The following is a 20,609-nucleotide window of genomic DNA, read 5'->3' as shown; positions in this document are numbered from 1 at the left end:
GTTCTCTCACTAGAATATAACGGCAATTAAATTAGTATGGGTTTTAACAGATTCCGAATAAGTCATTAGGGAACATTAAAAAAATTTCAAGTTATGAAACAATGTAGAGTCTATTGCTAAAAATGTTTAGACTAGAATTCAGGATAAATAAAACTTTGAAACACATTTTTTCCCTCCTTTGGTTTCCTAATGATCCATTTGTTTTTGACTCTCTTCGCAAAAACTGTTGCACACACAAAAAAGTTTGCAATGTAGTTCTTTCTTCAAATTCACTTAATCTCCTCCTCCTTTTCTTCTTTGTCTCCATTTTCATAACCATTCTCTTGAGTTCTAACTATATACCAGTATATTAAGTACTTTTATCCACTTAATCAAATTTATATTATATAAATATACATGTAATTTTTTTTTTTTTTTTGCCTGTGCCCATGGCATGTGGAAGTTCCTGGGGCAGGGACTGAACCCTAGCCACAGCAGTGACAATGCCAAATCTTTAACCACTAGGCCATCATGGAACTTCTCAAATTAATATTCTTAACTACTGTGGTGTTACCACCCCATTTTATAGATGGAAAGATTGAGGCCCTGAAACTTAAGCTAGATAAGCAAGACCAGGATTGGAACTTCAGGCTCGTTTCTTTGCCTATGTTCTTTCTACTACAGCACCTAGTACAGAGAAAATCTTTGCATTTCTTTCTGGCTAGGCAGGATTACCTATTATTCCTACTGCAATAGTAGGCAAGCTTACTGATTCTTAGAAGACTTGTAGGTAGAAAAGGAACAGAGAGAGAATTGCTAGATCTTGGGCTGTAGGAAAAGAGATAATAGCTTTTCTTTTCACCTAAGAAGTGGATGTGGAAATAGCAGGATAGAAACAACTTAAAAGGGAAAGGCGTTGATAACCTGGGACTTGGACTAAGGGACACCCTTAATGATCTATGCTGTTTTCTTACTACACCTTGGTTGCTTCTATTCCGAGTTGCATGATTTGAGCTTAATTTTTCCTTGGCCTCTGACATGGGCTGCCTAATTTTTCTCCTGCTTCCTCTTCATTCGTGGAAACTTGGTTTCCATGCCTTTCAAGTCATTTCTTCCCAGTCTAGGCAAAAGTGATCTCTCCTCTGAGTTCTTGATTCTGTTTGATATTCACTAGGTACTTAATTACATACTGCTTTGTGGTAGCAATAAATTAGCTAAATAAGAGCTATTTAATATTGAATAAGTATTGTCTTGTTCCACAACCACAGTTGGACTATAGCAGTCCCATTAAACATAGCAAGCATGTAAAGTAACAAAGTGAAGTAAGAGCTGTTATTTATTGAAAAACACTTACTATGCAGCATTATTTCACCTATTTCTCACATGAATTTTATGAGGTGGATATTACTACTGTTCCTGCTTTATAGATGAGGAAATGGAGCCTTAGAGAGATTAAGTTGCCTGTGTTGGTAGAAAATATAGTCCAAAAGGGGAAAATGAAAATCAACATAATCCTACCATCCAATAATAATTACTCTTAAATTTTAAATAGATTGAGGACAGAGACCCTTTTTGTAAACTGTAAGTGTTTAATAAAGTTCTTGTCAAATAAGGAATACTCAAGGTATTTTTATTGAATAATCCAGTGCATTCCATAAAAACACCATTGAACAACTCACAAGGAAATTGAATCATATTTTCTTTTCTTTTCTTTCTTTTTTTTTTTGTCTTTTTGCCTTTTCTAGGGCTGCTCCTATAGCATACGGAGGTTCCCAGGCTAGGAGTCTAATCAGAGCTGTAGCCTCCAGCCTATGCCAGAGCCACAGCAATGTGGGATCCGAGCCTCGTCTGCAACCTACACCACAGCTCACCGCAACACCGGATCCTTAACCCACTGAGTAAGGCCAGGGATTGAACCCGCAACCTCATGGTTCCTAGTTGGATTTGTTAACCGCTGAGCCACGACGGGAACTCCTGAATCATATTTTCTTGACTCCACCAATTTAGCTTTTCCTTTTCTTCCCACACAGCCTACTGTCAAAAGTGAAGTTTTCTACCCATTGATGCCAAAGACTGTTCCCAGGCTAGAGGTCGAATCAGAGCTGTTGCTGCCCGCCTACGCCAGAGCCACAGCAACCCCAGATCTGAGCCGCGTCTGCAACCTATACCACAGCTCACGGCAATGCCGGATCCTTAACCCACTAAGCAAGGTCAGGGATTGAACCCACAACCTCATGGTTCCTAGTCAGATTCATTTCCGCTGTGCCATGACAGGAACTCCCCTTTACTTTTAAAAAAGAAACCAGAAAGGAGTTCCCTGGTGGCTCAGTGGATTAAGGATCTGGAGTTGCGACTGTTGTGGCTCTGGTCACTGCCCATGGCGTGGGTTCTATCCCTGGCTTGGGAACTTCTGCATGCCTTGGATGCAGCCAGAGAGAGAGAGAGGGAGAGAGAGGGAGGGAGAGAGAGAGAGAGGGAGGGAGGGAGAAAGAGAAAGAGGAAGAGGAAAGAAATGAGAAAGGAGAGATTCTAATGTTCTCAAGAAAACCTTCTAGGTTCTAAAAAGTTGGATCTTCAGAAAAATTTTACTCAACTTAAATCCTTGTGCTTCTGTAATGTAATGTCCTCTGTAGAAAAATATCTCGAAATAGCTATGCCTCTTTGTCTCTGAAATATTGCTCTTCCTTTGGTCCATGAAGATTTAATTATGTTGGTTTTGAAAAAACACAACTTTGGCCGTATTTTCCTCTCCTGTTGAATTCTTGGTCTTTGATAATAAAAAGACCCATGCTTTTTTTCTGGATTCTTCCCTTTCATTTTTCTTAGCCTTTCTTCAGAATGGATCCGATGCCAATAGTCTTAACTGGGAGCACCATAGAATGTAATGGCTGAGAGCATGAGATTTGGGGATTTCAACTACTCAGTCCATCATTGTTTAGCCCTGTGATCTTGGGCTAGTTACTTGCCTGCCCCCCTTTTTCTCATCTGGAAAATGGCAACAATAATATTATATACTTCATAGGTTTAGTCTGAATATTTTACCTAAAGGACATTACAAATAAAATGCTAAGGAGGAGTTCCTGCTGTGTCACAGGGTTAAGAATCTGACTGCAGTGACTCAAATCACTGCAGAGAAGCAGGTTGGATTTCTGGCCCAGTGCACTGGGTTAAGGGTCTGGCATTGCTGCAACCATGTTGTGGGTCACAGCTGCAGCTGGAATTCAGTCCCTGGCCTTGGAACTTCCATATGCCGTGGGTGCAGCCAGAACCAAAGCAAACCAAACAAATAAAAGAGATGTTTAGCATACTACTTGATTGATGTTTAAATATAAGAAAGGCTTTCTTTAATATCTGTAAAAAGATTGAGTGGAATTGAGTAAAAAATTCTTCTGAAGCCTCTAATAAAGGATACATTGTAAAATAATGTCAAGATTTAGGGAAAACTCAAAAGCCCTAATGGCCTCATTGAATGCTAGTTTGGGTTACTTAAAGAGCTCATCTGCCATGAGAGGTTTTAGAAAGAAATATAACAATTTAACAGCTTTAGTAATTGTTCCTAGAGGTTTGACCTCACAACTTTAAGCATTGTATGCCACTGTAAACCAAAATTTTAGTCCTTAAGAAAGGAAAATTCTGTGTATTTGTGTTGGAAATTAGGAGTATGATTCTACAGGATGATGAGACGAGTAAGTGTCCTGATGTAATGCTGATGAGTATTTCAGTTGCATTTGCACAAATTCAAACAGTTTAGATGGAAGAAAACTTGATGAGCTCTGGAAAGCTGTTAGACATCTCATAACATGGGTCCAGAGTTCATAAAGATAAAATGACAAAGATACATGTGACGAATTTGAATAAAATGATTTCAAGTACTATGAGGGTAGTAAAGAGGAGTAATACTATTTTTTAAAATCTTTTTTAGGGCACCAGTGGCATATGCAAGTTCCCAGGCTAGGGGTTGAATTGGAGCTGGCCTACACCATAGACACAGCAATGATGGATCTGAGCCGAGTCTATGACTACAGCAAAGCTCATGGCAACGCCAGATCCTTAACCCACTGAGGGAGGCCAGGGATTGAACCCGAATCCTCATGGGTACTAGCTGGGTTTGTTACAACTGAGCCACATTCAGAACCCCAAGAGGAGTAATTCTGAATTAACATATTTCATATAATATGTGGTTTTCTTTTTATAGCTGCACCTGCAGCATATGGACGTTCCCAAGCTAGGGGTTGAATCGTAGCTGCAGCTGCTGGCCTAAGCCACAGCCACAGCAATGGCGGATCCAAGCTATATCTGCAACTTGCAGCAACGTCCATATGCTGCAGGTGCAGCTATAAAAAGAAAACCACATATTATATGAAATATGTTAATTCAGAATTACTCCTCTTGGGGTTCTGAATGTGGCTCAGTTGTAACAAACCCAGCTAGTACCCATGAGGATTCGGGTTCAATCCCTGGCCTCCCTCAGTGGGTTAAGGATCTGGCGTTGCCATGAGCTTTGCTGTAGTCATAGACTCGGCTCAGATCCATCATTGCTGTGTCTATGGTGTAGGCCAGCTCCAATTCAACCCCTAGCCTGGGAACTTGCATATGCCACTGGTGCCCTAAAAAAGATTTTTAAAAATAGTATAGCCATGACAGGAACTCCTATATCCCTTTTTAAAGATGAACAACTGAGGCACAGAGAGGTTGAGCAATTTTCTCTTGGTCACGTAGCTCATAAGCTACAGAGCCAGCATTTGAGTGCGGGGTCTCGCTTCAGAGTTCCAGCTTTTACCAACTTTGGTATAGCCCTCTACTGGCTAGATGTTCTTCTTTATGTTTACTTAAAGAAAGTAAATTTTTCTATGATAAAATGTAAATACGTGCTAATGATTAACAGACAATACTATGATATATAAGTTGTTAAAACCTCAGACTATGCTAAACTTGATAAAATTGGTAATGACAGGCCCTCCTCACCTACCAGTTTCCATAGAGATAGCTGCCATTAAAGTTTGTTGTATATTATTTTTTGCATTTCTTGTAACTAAATTATATATTATAGATATTTTCCCATGAAAGGATGTCTGGTTCTGTCTTAATTTATTTTACTGGTTCTATAGTATGGCTAAACCATTATTTAGTCATTTTACTGTTCACCACTATTTAGATTATTTGTAATTATAGGGAAAAAGAAACCTATATGGAAATGAGTATCCTGGTCTTTCCCATCTCTGTTGTAAGTGGAAATTTCATTTTTTCCAGATTAAGCCCCAAATCTTGGCATTGTCCTTGATATTTCTCTTTCTGTAAGACAGTGTATCCAATTCAACAACAAATCCTATTGATGCTATATTTTAAATATATGCAGATATTGGCCATTTCTCAGCACCTTTTCCTGCTGACATCCAGTCCAAATCATCATCGTCTCTTATGTAGATTATTGTCAGCATCTTCCAGCTGTGTCTCTTCTTCCCAACAGCAGTCAAGAGCCATTCTTTAAAACTCAGATAGAAATCATGCTGCTCAAAGCTCTTCATTGTCTCCCCATCTAACTCACTAAATCCAAAATGTTTGTGTGGTCTTTAAGACTTCCCACACACCAGCATCCTTCTACTTTCCTGAACTTGATCTCCACCATTCTTTCCTCATATTCACTGTACACCAGCCACACTAAAATATTTGCTGCTTCTTGAATGTAGTAAACACAATTTTTCCTTCGTGTCTTTGTGTTTGTCATTTCCACTGCCTAGAAAACTTTAAGCCCCTTCTCTCCCCTTTGTATTTGCCTGACCGGCTCACTTATTTTTCCTTTAGATCTCTATTCAAATGTTGCTTTTTTTCCTCCTGTAGATCTCTGTTCAAATGTTGCATTTGTGGAAGGAGTGTTGAATGCACCGCTCTTTATCCATTTGAGTAAGTGCTTGTGTGGAATAAATTTCTAGAAGCAAAATTGCTTACTTCTGCACTGATTGCAATTATTTGTCTTTTCCAAATCCTTTGTTATTACTTTCCTCCCTCCCACACCCTTGCCTGTTTTGTTTTAGTGTCCTCATGCCCCTCTTCAAAATGGTTCTGTGAGTCTGTCTGTGGTTTCTACAGTGGAAGGCTGGCTGGCTTTCTCTCCCTCCTGGGATCCCTGGAGGAAAAGCAGGTACTAGGCAGCTGGTCTGATCCCTGTGGGCCTCTTCCCAAGGCTGTGATTTCAAGAGTGACCTTGAGGTATGACAGAGTTGTCATTAAACAATTTAATAGATGAAAAGAATCTCCTTCTTTGCACTTCAGTCACATTTACTTCTCCCCAGATGTCTGGCACTAAATTGTAAATATTCAATACCACAAAGAAAAGTTATAAAAAAAAATGTCTGGTTTATCATATTTGTTTAAAATTTCTAGAACATGTATTGGAATAGATCAAAGATATCCTGGGATTTAAAGCAAAATAGAGCACTTTTGTTTATCTTTTACTACAACCCTTTTAAGATCATAACATTTACCGATATTAGGTAATTTGTGATTTTCATTGACTCCTGATTACTAAAATAACAAGTCATTGGAATCAGAAAATTGAGGAGTTTTTGTAAAAGGGCTAATTTATTTAATCCCCTACTTTCAGAAAAGGGAAACAAATCCACAGAGATTGGGTGACTTATTCAAGGTCACACAGCTAGTTAATGGGACAGGCGGGTCTTCTGACTCCCAAAACGGTGCTCAGCAGTATCCACTGAACAGTGTCTATGAACCAAGCTCTGTGCTAAATGAGATTCTACCCGCTAGATAATTCCTGTTCCTTCCCATTGTCCTGACTCCCTGCAGTTTATTTAGATTATGTGATTTGGCCTCATATTTCTTCTGGCGCTGATGGGATAAGGATCACCCTATTAGGGTGCTTAATTTTGTGCTAATGATCCTTCTTTCTGTCTGAAGTCTTCAGGTTACAGTTTTTTTCAAAGGAACTCTGTGCTGCTTGTCCTTTTCCACTTGCTGCATGATGTGCACATCAGTGCCTCCTGCAGCCTTCCACTTTTTAATTGCCTCTCCTTCCTAATGAAGCCTGTATCAGCCCCAGTGCTAATTGAACTTCGTCCTTCATTCAGACTGTGTTATTAAACAAATAGTCACAGTGTTTGGTCTCACTTTAATAGGATGTTTGCTTAACATCAAAAACTTATTAGTAATCCATTGAAAAGGCAATTAATGGAGGACATGTGGGTAAGGAAATTGAACTAGTCTGCAGCACAGGACAAAAGAATGGCAAAAACACTCTAGTGTGCTAAGGTTTAACTGTCTGTGTCCTGGAATTTGCAAACTGATTGTTACAAAGTTATCCTTTATATGAAGTGGCATTTATCTGTCTGATAGTGAAATAAAGGACAGGCTGGTTGTCTCCCTCCATCCTAACTAACCTCTCTCTTTCAGTTTCTCTGTCTCCCAAACATTTTCCCTATGCTTTTTAGCATATAAACTTAAATGTATCATTATATTATACTGATAGATAAAAAGAAACAAACTCCATGTCTGTAATCTTATCACTTAGAGATCACCACTGATAAGATTTTGGGGTATATTTTACTCTGCTCCATTTAAACACACAAAATTGGGTCATTTACCATATTGACCAATTGTTTAATTTTTCATTGGTCATATGTCCTGGACCTATATATATTATATTTAGTGGCTTTGGCACATATTCTTAGATGGATAGGCTGTAATTTATTTCATCATATTGTTGAAGGCTCAGAAACAAGTGCCTTTTACTTGTTCGTTTGTGTAGCTGTTAAGAGAACATTATTATTTGGGTGAGTAATTGACAGACTGCTCTGTAATAAAACAGTTATTGTCTGTGGTGTGAGTATATGCAGTATTTGGTGTTAATAACTACAGATTAACATCCTATGTAACAACTTTTCAGATTATGCATCAAATTTACTTATAATTTTGCCAATAAAATAATTACAAAACTAGAGGAGGCTGATCAAAAAATAGTCTTAAGATAACGGCTTAAGTTGTTGCTGCCTACCTGCAAACTCATGAGGATAAATGACACCTGAGTTTAAAGGGAAAACAAACTATAAAAATATGGACCTAATGGTATTTGGCAATTGAGTAAGGCATAGCAGACCGAATTCTTTTTATGATCCACGTTAAATAGATATGAAGGCAGAAGGACCAATAATGAGTTACTCCATTTGTTCCGCAGACCTTGGATAGGACTGTGAAACTCCCATCTGCATTAATGTGAGTCATGCATGGCTGGGTCCCCAAGCAATATTTAGTAAATGGATGGTGTTACTGCCTGGCAGGGACCCTTCTAGAAAGTGCTGTTGTTAGGAGAACCTAAATAGATACATATACTCTGGTTTAGGTAGGATTATGATGCATAAAATGTTGGTAATAGGTTTAAAAGATTAGCATAGGCCGGTTTTCCATGAGATCTTGTTCCTTATATACATATAAAATTAAGTGTTATTTCTAATGTCATCGTAAAAGTAAGGCTGGAGGATTATTGATTTTTGGAGGCTTTTACTAGATAGCTTGATAATTGACTCAAGTTTTTAGCACTTGGCCCTGGGTTTTCTGTTTACCTTGCTCAAGCAATGTGGTGTAATTAATTTTTATAGCTGGATTTACTTTTAGGGTTTATACTTGGGTGGAAAGATATCTCTAGTCAAATTCTTGTAGGATTATTTTCGCTCTTTGAATTGAAACTGCACAATAGTTTAAAGAAGAATGTAAAAAAATTAGCAGAATGCAAAATCTTTCAACATGTTTACAACTGCATGAGATAGACATGACTATAGATTATGATTGAAGGGAAAAACAAAAATGAAAGTAGTGAATATGAGAGATGGTAAGCTGATACGTATTTTAATTAAAAAATAAATAAAAACTGGGGAAAAGAGGCCTTTATTTATTTATTTTTATTTTATTTTTTGTCTTTTTGCTATTTCTTTGGGCCACTCCTGTGGCATATGGAGGTTCCCAGGCTAGGGGTCGAATAGGAGCTGTGGCCACCGGCCACAGCAACACGGGATCCGAGCCGTCTGCAACCCACTGAGCAAGGGCAGGGACCGAACCCGCAACCTCATGGTTCCTAGTTGGATTCGTTAACCACTGCGCTACGACAGGAACTCCCAAAAGAGGGGCCTTTAGATAAGATTTCATTTGGATCCTTCTGAAAAGCTGTGAGTTGATTATCTGTCAAAAGATTTGGCTGGAAAAATAGTCATTGATCATGCTGACTCATAAATATAATCAATCAGAAATCCCAAGTTGCTCCATAGATAGGCCTCTAAGAGAAAAGGAAAGAAGCAGTGGGTGAAAGTTATGAAAACTACATTCCCTAGCATCAGAGAAGTCTTCCTCATCTCTCTCCCACCTCCTCCCATCTTCACTTTTATATCCACAAGCTTGTTGGTAGGTGGTCTTTAGAAGATGTATTTTACTCGATGATACTGCATCTCTCAGTATCTCTCAGGATGACACTCTGTTCTTTCTAATTTGGTAATTAAGGTGGATACAAATATAAAAAGACTGTTATCATCAGAGGGCCCTTTTTTGGTTAAAAGACTTTTTATTAAACATGAAACTAGGAATTTTTAATGGAGCATATGATAGCTGAAAAAAATAGAAACAGATAAAAATAAAACAAGAATGAATGATAATCCCTTTATTCAGGAATAAATAAAGGCTAAGTGCTAAATAGTTTTATTTCATTCCAGTCTTTTTTCTCTCCAATATGGGTACACATGTATACACTTTGAAGCTGTAATAGAATAGTGGTGTGATAAACACTTCAGTAGACACATTTTGTATACTGTTCTGATAGTTTCCTTAGGATTAATTAAAATTAATTCCTCAGAAATTGCTGAATCACCGTGGGTCTGGGGTTGGAGAAAGAGATTGGAGATATTGAAGTTGTTGATTTGAAGAGGGAAGGGGTGATGACTGTTTTTTTTTTTTTTTTTTTTTTGTCTTTTCTAGGGCTGCTCCTGTGGCATGTGGAGGTTCCCAGGCTAGGGGTCTAATTGGAGCTGTAGCTGCTGGCCTACACTAGAGCCACAGCAATGTGGGATCCGAGCTGCATCTGCGATGTACAGCACAGCTCATGGCAATGCCAGATCCTTAACCCACTGAGCGAGGCGAGGGATTGAACCCACAACCTTATGGTTCCTAGTTGGATTCATTAACCACTGAGCCATGAAGGGAACTCTGGAGTGATGACTTTTAAAATAGTTTCCTTTGTTCTAGTAATCTCTCCCAGCTTTGTGGGAAATAGCATGGAGTTGCTGTTGCTTGATGATAATTCTGAGGACCCATAGTTGATAGTAAGGGTACATGGGAAGAAAAAGAAGTACTTCTTATGCATCTAAGTCAATCCTTAAAAGATGTGTAGGAAAATAAAAGGTTATTTGAGATAATTATATGCTATAAGTATTCTGATCTATAAATTTGATTTTTTTTCCATTGGGGAAATATGAATCACAGAGTATTCTTTCTTTAAAAAAGCACATTAGTTTAGTAATAGAGACTCACGAAAGCAGAAATAAGAGAAATATGAATTTTGCTTTTGCAAACATACTGAAGTGGAAAATAGAAAAGCCAGAATCAACAACAATAACAAAAAAAAAAAAAAATGCCACATCCATTTGGACTAAAATACATGTATATATAACACAACTTTCCAAGCATAAAACGAAAATTCTAGCCAAGGGAATGAAAGAAATACCTTTTGAAAAATTGCTGAAATAGGCCTGTTGTTGAAATAGTTTTATTTTCCCTTTAGAAGATCTATTTACTACAATTCTGGGAATGAGAGGGATGATTTTGAATAAAGAATAGAGCCATTTAAGATGTTGTGCACAGTACCAGAATTTATGAAGACTGGTTCAAATTAAAACTAAATGTCACCAGCAAATAGAAGCCAACAGAAATGTACATTTCATTTATTGTATTGGGAATTGGGGAGGGGAGCAAGGATGGGCTTGCTCTTTATAGGATTCCCTTTTCTTTGGCACTAATTTGTACGGGCAGAACTTAGACCTTACAAAAGCATGCATTTCTCTAGAATCTTCCTAGCTGCTCAGATTAATTTATTAATTGGCAAGAGTTGAACTCATTCCTGCTACTTGGTCAGAATGCAAGAGGGAAAAATTCAAATGTTGAATGCAGTCATTCATGGAGCATATTTCTCCTAGGTACCTATTTGCCAGATGCCATTCTGACCACTTGAAGTACACTGGTGGGGCCAGACAGACAGGTCCTTGTCTTTGGGAGCATCTGGAGTTTGGGGACAAGTAATATACAGACAGGGAGGGATGATTGTTTTGTCAAAAATTAAAATTGGCTGATGGGGAAATGCTGGAGGGGACACTTCAGGTTGGGTGGTCAAGGAAGGCCACTGTGTCACATTTGAGAGGATCTTCCAAAGTATTTATGCAAATCCACTCCCTTTCCCCTGAAATTTAGAAAAGGCCTCCTTCTGTGGCCTCTACCTTCTCGTAGAAGGCTTGCTATTATGATGTGCTTTGACTGAAGAACTGTAAAATGGACATAAAGACACAGTTTTAAAAAAAGAGCTGGAGATGCATTTTTTATGTTGGAGACTCAGGTGCACCATCATTTTCTCAGCTCCAAGAAAATCATAAATTCTTTTTTATTAGAGGGAATTACTGCAGCTCTAGATCTTAACGATTGCTGAATAGGATTTTTTTTTTCTTTTTTTGCTAAACATCAAGTAGCTGCCAGTTTTAATTTTCTTTTAGAATTTACACATTAAAAACATTGTTTTAGCAATTGAACAAAACTGTCTCTTACATCTAAGGGACGGTGCCAGAGTATGAAATGTGCATCTTGGTTTGATTTCTTTCCCTCCAGTCTGATTCCCGAGTAAAAACCAGCCTTGCATTTTATGATTAGAGGGCTAGTGTTCAATATTAATAACTATGGAAAAATCAAATTCCAGCTTTACCCTTTAATATCTTCATGCCCAGAAGTCGTATAATTTGAACATTTGAGAGCAAGCCAACCACATTCCTGATATCTTTACTTAATGATGGTGGTTCTTTAGCACAGATTATTAGTGCAATAATTCCAGTACTTGTGATTTCAAGGACTGGAAAAGTGGCAAAAAAATAAATTAAAAAATATCTATCCAGCCTTTATTATATGCGAGACATTTTTTTTTTTTCTGGAGATGAAGAGGCAGCAGTGAACAAAAAAGAAAAGAAATTTGCCAAAAATTACTGATCTCATGTAGAAAACATTCAAATGGGGAAGGTATTCAACAATAAAAACTCAAAAAGTAATGCCTGATGGAGATAGATACTAAGATGAAAAATTATAGAGGAGGATTAAAGGGAGAGTCAGGGCCAGGATAAGATTTGCAGTTTTAGAATGGAGAAAGATTGGCTGGAAAGATTCTTACTGGTTAGTGCTTTTGAGTATAGAAGGGAAAAGGGTGAGAGAGCAAGCCAGTGTGGATATCTGGGTAGATGGGGGCAGCAAGTGCAAAGGCCCTGAGGCAAATGCACACCTGGTACATCCAGAAGCAGTAGGGAAGCCAGGATGTCTAGCGTAGGTGGGGAGGAGGAAAGGGTTGTAGGAGATGAGCTCAGAGAAGATGAGAGAAGGAGATCATGTAGGTTTTTGTAAGCCATATAAAGACTCTGGGTTTTAGCTGGAGTCAAGTGGAGAGTTGTTTCAGGATTGCTGCAGAGCAATGCAGTGAATTGACTTTCTAAGACTACACTAAAGGAGTGTAAGGGAGGTAGCAGAGAGACCAGTTAAGAGACTGTTTTAATAATCCAGGCCAGTGGAGATAGTGGTTTGGACCAGAGCAGTATCTGTAAAAGTGGTGAGAAGTTGACTCTTGGGTATGTTTTGAAATTGGAGCCAACAAATTTTACCACCATGTTGAATGTGGCATGTAAGACTGAAGAGTTAGTGATGAGTCTGAGGTTTTTGGCTGGAGCAACTGGAAGGTACTGTTTGCAGAGAATGGAGGGACTGTGGCTGGTGGGGGTCCAGGTTTTAAAGGGAGGATTGGAACCTTGGTTTTTGACTTGATGGGTTTGAGATGCCTATTTAATAGACCACAGAGATCAGAAAAGGATACTGGGAACAATGGGCTTAGGTTGGAGATCTATGTTAGGGAATAGTCAGAATGCTCTTTCCTTTTTTTTTGCACACTGTCTTCTATGTTATGCTGTTTGTGACTTGCATAAAAATTGTTTGTGGTACCCTCGCATTGTCGCCTAGTATAAAACCAGGCCTCTTACATTTTTTTTTCTCTAATTTTGTATAGGTAGTGATTTTACGTTTATTTTTGCTTTTTATCAGTATTCTTTCTCCCATCCCACTAACCCTAATCATGTAGCTTCCTGTTATCCTGATTTTCCTATGGTATGGGTGAGGAGCAAAGATCTGGTATTGGTTTATCAACCATAGGAAAGCAATGCCTTTTTGATATTCCTCTGGAAAGAGCCTCCTTTTGAGAGAGTTTTTGTTACCTTTCCAATTAACCCATCTTACAGTCAATTATGATTATAAGCTTCATGGTGCAATAATCTGTAGCATTTATATAGCACCATTATCTCTTTCCAAGTACTTGGTGAACATTTGTTAATTGCTTGCCATTCATCCCGTGGCAAGTAAAGCTGAATTTACATTCAGGGTAGGAGTTTCTCAACAGTGGGGGTTTGAACTCTGAAGTGACTGCCCATCAAACACCTGGCCGGTCAGGGAAAAGGGATTCATAATGCAAGTAAGGATGATGACCTCATCTCCATTCATTATATTCCATTAATTATTATTATTTTAGTAGCTGCAATGTTCTTTTCATAAAAGTCAGACCCCTAAATGAAATTGGTGTTTTCTTTCTCTGGAGATCATAACTGATATGACCGACTTGGTGAGCAGATGGGAGGTATTAAGCACCAAGAGGATAAATGAGGAGTTGGGCCAGAGTTACCTTAAACAGTTCTAATTATGAAAACAGGGAACTGCTACCCCCTAGGTCTTTAAAGCAGTACTCAGAAATCCAATAGAGGGAGAGGAGAGCATTTGGCTGACTGTCTAATTAAAAAGGCAACTTCATTTTTATTTGTATCGAAGGACTCAGGCAAACATGTTTTCTTTTCTCTTTTTTAAAAAATTCACTCATTGGAAAATTTATTAATGTGATCTATATAATAGGTACTTCATAGACACAGGGGGATATAGCAAAGCGTAGAAAAGACTAACATTCCTGCCCTTATAGAACTTTCTAGAGGTGGAGATACTGTAATTAACATTTATTGATGCTTACCATTGTGAAACTCTCTTCTGGTACCACCTTTAAGAAATCCTTTAATAACAACAGCACCCCTGCTATTATCCACATTTTGCAGAGAAGAAAATTAAGATAGAGAGAGAATAAGTTACTTGTTCTAATGTGTAGTTAGTGCCTGATGGGGCTTTAGTCAAAGAGAACCACTCAGCTTTAGCTTAATTTTGTTTTCTACATGAAACATTGGAGATGGAGGATGTGGTTGGTTTGAATAATTCACATTATCTCCTTACAATGATAAAGTTCAACATATTGATCTTAAATTCTGGGCACCCAGAATGCTTGCATTCAGAATTATGTCACAGGTCAGAGAAAAAAAATGGTCTTATATTGTTTTCCTCCAAGTTTTTGCCTTGGGCAAGTAGGACTGGGGTTATTCCATTCTTACATATTCTCTTTCCTGTTCATCTATATTTAATGAAGACAGCTGGTTCTTTGAGATAAGTCTTATTTCTAGGATTTTTGGAGATGATAATTCAGGGCTGGCCTTAGGCAAAATTGTCAAATATGTTGAGTTAGGAATCTTTGATTCTCTCAGTCTCTCACTGTCTCTCCACCCTCTTTTTACTTACTTACTTTTACAACCCCTTCTCTGTTCCTTTCTGCAAACAAAAAATAAAAACAGCTCAAATTTAACTCTTTCTCCCTACACCATAACTTTTCTACTTTTCATGGTGAAATTTCATGCAAACAATAGATCACCGTTGAGGTCTTGAGGGATCTTTCAAAATATTAAAAAAATTTTTTTAATTAAAATATAGTTGATTTACAGTGTTCTGTCAGTTCTGCTGTATAGCAGTGACCGAGTCATGCATACAGATACATTCTTTTTCTCATATTATCTTGCATCATGTTCTGTCACAAGTGATTGGATATAGTTCCCTGTGCTTATACAGCAGGGACTCACTGCTTATTCATTTTTTTTTTTTTTTTTTTGTCTTTTGTCTTTTTTAGGGCCTCACCCGTGACATATGGAGGGTCCCAGCCTAGGGGTCTAATCAGAACTATAGCTGCTGACCTACACCAGAGCCACAGCAACGCTGGATCCGAGCCATGTCTGAGACCTACACCACAGCTCACGGCAACGCTGGATCCTTAATCCACTGAGAAAGGCCAGGGATCAAATCCTCAACCTCATGGTTCCTAGTTGGATTTGTTTCCCCTGCACCATGATGGGAACTCCTGCTTATTCATTCCAAATGTAATAGTTTGCATCTACTAACCCCAAACTCCTAGTCCATCCCACTCCCTCCCCCCTCCCCTTTGGGAACCACAAGTCTGTTTTCCATGTCTGTGAGTCTATTTCTGTTCTGTAGATAGGTTCCTTTGTGCCATATTTTAGATTCCACGTATAAGTGATATCAGATGGTATTTGTCTTTCTCTTTCTGACTGACTTCACTTTGTATGAAGATCTCTAGTTTCATCCATGTTGCTGCAGATGGCATTATTTCCTTATTTTTTATGGCTGAGCAAAACATCTTTTAATATCTTTAAGGAATTATTCAATATGATGCAGGAGAAAGAGTAGAGACTTTGATATTGGATATAACTGTTTTTTTTTTTTTTTTTTTTTGTCTTTTTGCTATTTCTTTGGGCTGCTCCCACGGCATATGGAGGTTCCCAGGCTAGGGGTCGAATTGGAGCTGTAGCCACTGGCCTACGCCAGAGCCATAGCAAAGCCACAGCCGCAGCAATCTGAGCCGCGTCTGCGACCTACACCACAGCTCACGGCAATGCCGGATCGTTAACCCACTGAGCAAGGGCAGGGACCGAACCCGCAACCTCATGGTTCCTAGTCGGATTTGTTAACCACTGCGCCACGACGGGAACTCCATAACTGGGTTTTAATTCTGACCCAATCATTTATAAATTGTGGGATGCTGAGCACAATATTTCAGTCACTGAGACTCATTTTCCTCATCGAATTAGAATGAAATAATTTCTTCTCTATGTGCATGCCTTTTTATGTGTCTAGTACTTGATAATTGGTTTATAATGGTTGCTGTTAATACTTAACAGGTGTTTGAATACCTATTGTGTGGGCTAGGTTCTAGGGAGAGAAATTAAGGTGCAGTTCCAATATCATGAATACCAGTGAAAAAGATGGTAAAAATTGTATTCACTCTGAGCCTTAATCATTGGAGGAGGTGCTCTTCTTTCTATGTCTTCTCTTTCCCCTGCTTTTCCATTGATGAGTACTCTGCTAACTAAAACACTTTTCTTACTGCCCATTAGAGTCCTATTCTGGTAGTAATTGCCTCTGCCTGTCATCCTGCCCTGAGTTTGTCCTAAGCTTCAAGAGATGGGCCATGAGTATTGCTGGTTATATTTTTGGGGATTCCTCATTGTTCCCCACTATGGCCCTCTCTTAAGCTGAGGAATTTGGTGAACACTGATTGCAATGTCTGTACTTCTAACTGCTTTGCTCTGCTGCATCTCTGAAACAGTGATGTTGCAAATCAGGCTCTAGACGGAAGAAAGCAGAGGAGGTGGATTCCAAAACTTATATATAAGTATGAAGCAGAGGAGAGGAAGATAATCAAAATTATGAACACAGAATATGTTTTCAAATGGTGATGGGAAGGTTGATGGGACATATCTGGCTAATGGGAAGATTGTTTCAGCTTTAGATGTAGCAACAGGACACATTCAGTATTCTGTAGGGAGTTCCCTGTGGCTCAGTGGTTTAAGAATCCAGTATGTCTCTGGTTGCTGCTGTGGCATGGGCTTGATCCCTGGCCCAAGAACTTTGACATGCCTTGGGGTGGCCCACCCCCTAGAAAAGATATTCTGTAGTTATGTTTACAGAGACATTTGAAAGTAGAAACATTTTATTGTATGAATTTCTCAATCCCTGCCACTTCCCAGAGTATGTAGAGATTGAAATTTTGAAAGTTGAATTGATAAGGAAGGAGACTGGAATTTGGAAGAGGCGTCCGAGCTACGAAGAGAGAGGTGAGGTATAGATCAGATAGTGTTCTCAATACTGATGATATTTAAAGCCATGAGACTGAATTAATGTACTAAGAATAACAAGGAGGTAGGGGGAGAAGTAGAAAGAGCAAGGGGGAGGTCAGGATACTCCGCAGCGTAGCTCACATTTGATTAGGGAGCAGGAAGAGGACCTGTAATGGGTCAGATACATAGGAAAATAATGGTCCCATAAGATAAGAGAGCTAAGGCAGCTAAGTTGTCAAGACTATGAACTGCTACATAGGGATTAAGAAGATAGAAGATTGAGAAATATATTTAGGATTTTGTGATGAAGTGGCTATTAGAAATCTTCTGAGGGGCAGTGTGGTATGAAGTTGGCACAGGTTGCTATGGATTAAGAGTGGGGAAAAATGTGAACTTCTTTTTCAAGATCTTAGATCGTGAAGAAAGGGAGGAAGGTAGATGGGCTGAAAGCAAAAGAAGACTTGAGTGATGGGGACCAAGGGTAGGTAGATTAGGAGACAGTTTGATGGAGGGGAAGGCTCAAGTAGAAAGGAAGAGAAAAAAAAAAAAAGCTAAAGTCATAGTTTAACAGCTCCATTAGAAAGGAGAGTCAAGATAGATCCTGATGTTTGGGAAGAATTTGAGATGAGTGGAAAGGCAAACATGAAAGTTCAACCAGGAATGATCCATAGTAGTTTAACTTAAAATTACAGATTTTTTTAAAAATTCTGTTTGAATGCTTAATTTACCCATAGTAGTGAGAGCTGGGGCATTGATCCCATGGGCAAGGAATAAGTTTCCTCAAAGCATATTGTTTCCAGGAGGCAGATGTACTAGGAAGGCACAGCAGTAAATATCTACTACTCTGTAGTTGAAGACTATGTCCATCATGTCATCTGATATTCCCTATGCAATGTTTGCTTCTGAATTTGGTATGTGTAAAAATGCTTGGTGCTGCAAGTCATATGGTACTCAAATATAAGAGCATTGCCTGTTGGATTAACACAAAAACAGAGATTACTTTGACAGCTCATTGATATCTATAGAACCTCCATGCTTTATGTCTTTTCCTTCCCCTTTATTCTCTATAATTACTCTGTTCCCTTCTGAGGCATATTACCTCCTGGACACAAAATGGCTGCCAAATGCCTTGAAATCAAGTTGTGACATGACTCTCTTTTCAAGGTGTAGAGGTTCTGCCAGGGTGACAAATGGGACAGATCTCATGCTCTATCTTTCTGTCAGGCAACAACAAATCTCAGATCTCTATTAGATCTGTTTATTTTCTTTTAGAAAATTCATTGAGGTATAATTTATTTACAGTAAAATTCACCAAATTAGGATACACATTAAGTTTTCACAATGTCCACAGTCATGTGATCAACGCCATAATCATGACATAGAATCTTACTTTACTTCAAAACATTTAGATGTTCCTTTTTTAAAAAAACTTAAAAAAACATTTTAAAATATAGTTAATTTACAATGTTCTGTCAATCTCTGCTATATAGCAGAGTGACCAGTCATACAGATATATACATTCTCTTTGTTATATTATCTTCCATTGTGGCCTATCCCAAGAGATTGGATGTAGTTCCCTGTGCTACACAGTGCGACCTCATTGCTTATCCATTCTACATGTGATAGTTTGCATTTAGAATGCAAACTCTCAATTCATCTCCAAACTCCCAGTTCATCCCACTCCCTCCCCATTCCCTCCCCACTCCCCTTTGGCAACCACAAGAGATGTTCCTTTTTAATAGATACAGGTATGTCACAGTGTTGAAATCCTTCTGTCCATGATGATATATTCATAGTCCTGATTATCAGATATTAGTAAAAGATGTAATTATGATAATACCTATATTTATCATGTGCTTACTGTGTTCTAGTCACTACTCTATTTGACATAAATTACCTTTTCTGACCTCTATACATATTAGACATACATTACCTCCTTTAGCTGAATCTTAAAATAAGAGCATGGGATAGGCTGTATTAACAGGGCAGCTATTAGTCTATATGGTACCTTTGTGTGAAGTATAGAAAGGAAGCCCCTCCGTTGGAGGGAAAGGAAGGACAAGTCGGGCTAAGTAGAACAGGGATGCATTTGGGCCCCTTTTTCCCTGAAGCAGGCCCCTTTGTGGAGTATATCTTTTTGCATGTAGGTGAGGCAGTCTTGTTAATTGTGCCCATTTTGCAGTAGAGGAGTGAATCAACCCACTCATGCTATAGGGGCATTTCTTTTGTTCTTTCTTTTTCTCTTTCTTTCTTTTCCTTTTTTTTTTTTTTTTTTTGCTTTTTTTTTTTTTGCTTTTTAGGACCTCAGGTGTGGCACATGGAAGTTCCCAGGCTAGGGGTCAAATCTGAGCTACAGCTGCCAGCCCATGCCACAGCCATACCAATGCCAGATGCCCGGCCCACTAAGCAAGTCCAGGGATCAAATTTGCATTTCATGGGTATTAGTAAGATTCATTTCCAGCTGCACCACAATGGGAACTCCTGATGGGGCATTTTTTGGCTTTTGACAATAGAATTTTATTCACTAGCATCTTTGATAGATCTGTGAAGAAATGTTCGTGACTAAGCAGTTTTTGATTATCCTCTTCAAGTTTTGTGTCTTTCCTATGATCTACTTACCTGCTCTTGTATAAATATTCAGGTTTATCTCTCTTCTTTTTTTTTTGTCTTTTGTTGTTGTTGTTGTTGTTGCTATCTCTTGGGCCGCTTCCGCGGCATATGGAGGTTCCCAGGCTAGGGGTTGAATCGGAGCTGTAGCCACCGGCCTACGCCAGAGCCACAGCAACGCAGGATCCGAGCCGCGTCTGCAACCTACACCACAGCTTAGGGCAACGCCGGATCGTTAACCCACTGAGCAAGGGCAGGGACTGAACCCGCGACCTCATGGTTCCTAGTCGGATTCGTTAACCACTGCGCCACGACGGGAACTCCTAGGTTTATCTCTCTTCTGATTGATTTATTCACATGAACTCATTTTCTCAGTTATTACACTATTAATGACTATTATAGTTACTATTTGTTCATGGAACCTTATATAATTCTGTTTATCTTTGTAGTTGAAATTGGTTTTAGATGAAATGATCAGTTACTAGCATCCTATATGAATGAGTTTGTTTGCATTCAGATACATGAAAAGCTCATATATATGGGTTTCCTGTTTTTGATAAAAATCATTCTTCTTAAAAAAAAAACTCTTGAAGCTCTTTGAGTAACTATCTTCTTTCATTTGTCATAGAAGGTTATTAAGTTCTATTAAATTGCTAGATGATGGCATAACATAAAATGACAAATCTGGTCCAACATTATATGCTTTGTACAATTTTTACATAATTTTACAATTTTAAAGCTGTCATGGGA

This window comes from Sus scrofa, chromosome 16 (assembly GCF_054392235.1).
Source record: "Sus scrofa isolate SSC_HxYL_T2T_F1_AM1 chromosome 16, Sscrofa_HxYL_maternal_Yorkshire_Landrace_v2.0, whole genome shotgun sequence".
Classification (NCBI taxonomy): Eukaryota; Metazoa; Chordata; class Mammalia; order Artiodactyla; family Suidae; genus Sus; species Sus scrofa.
Note: the sequence above shows the minus strand (reverse complement) of the source record.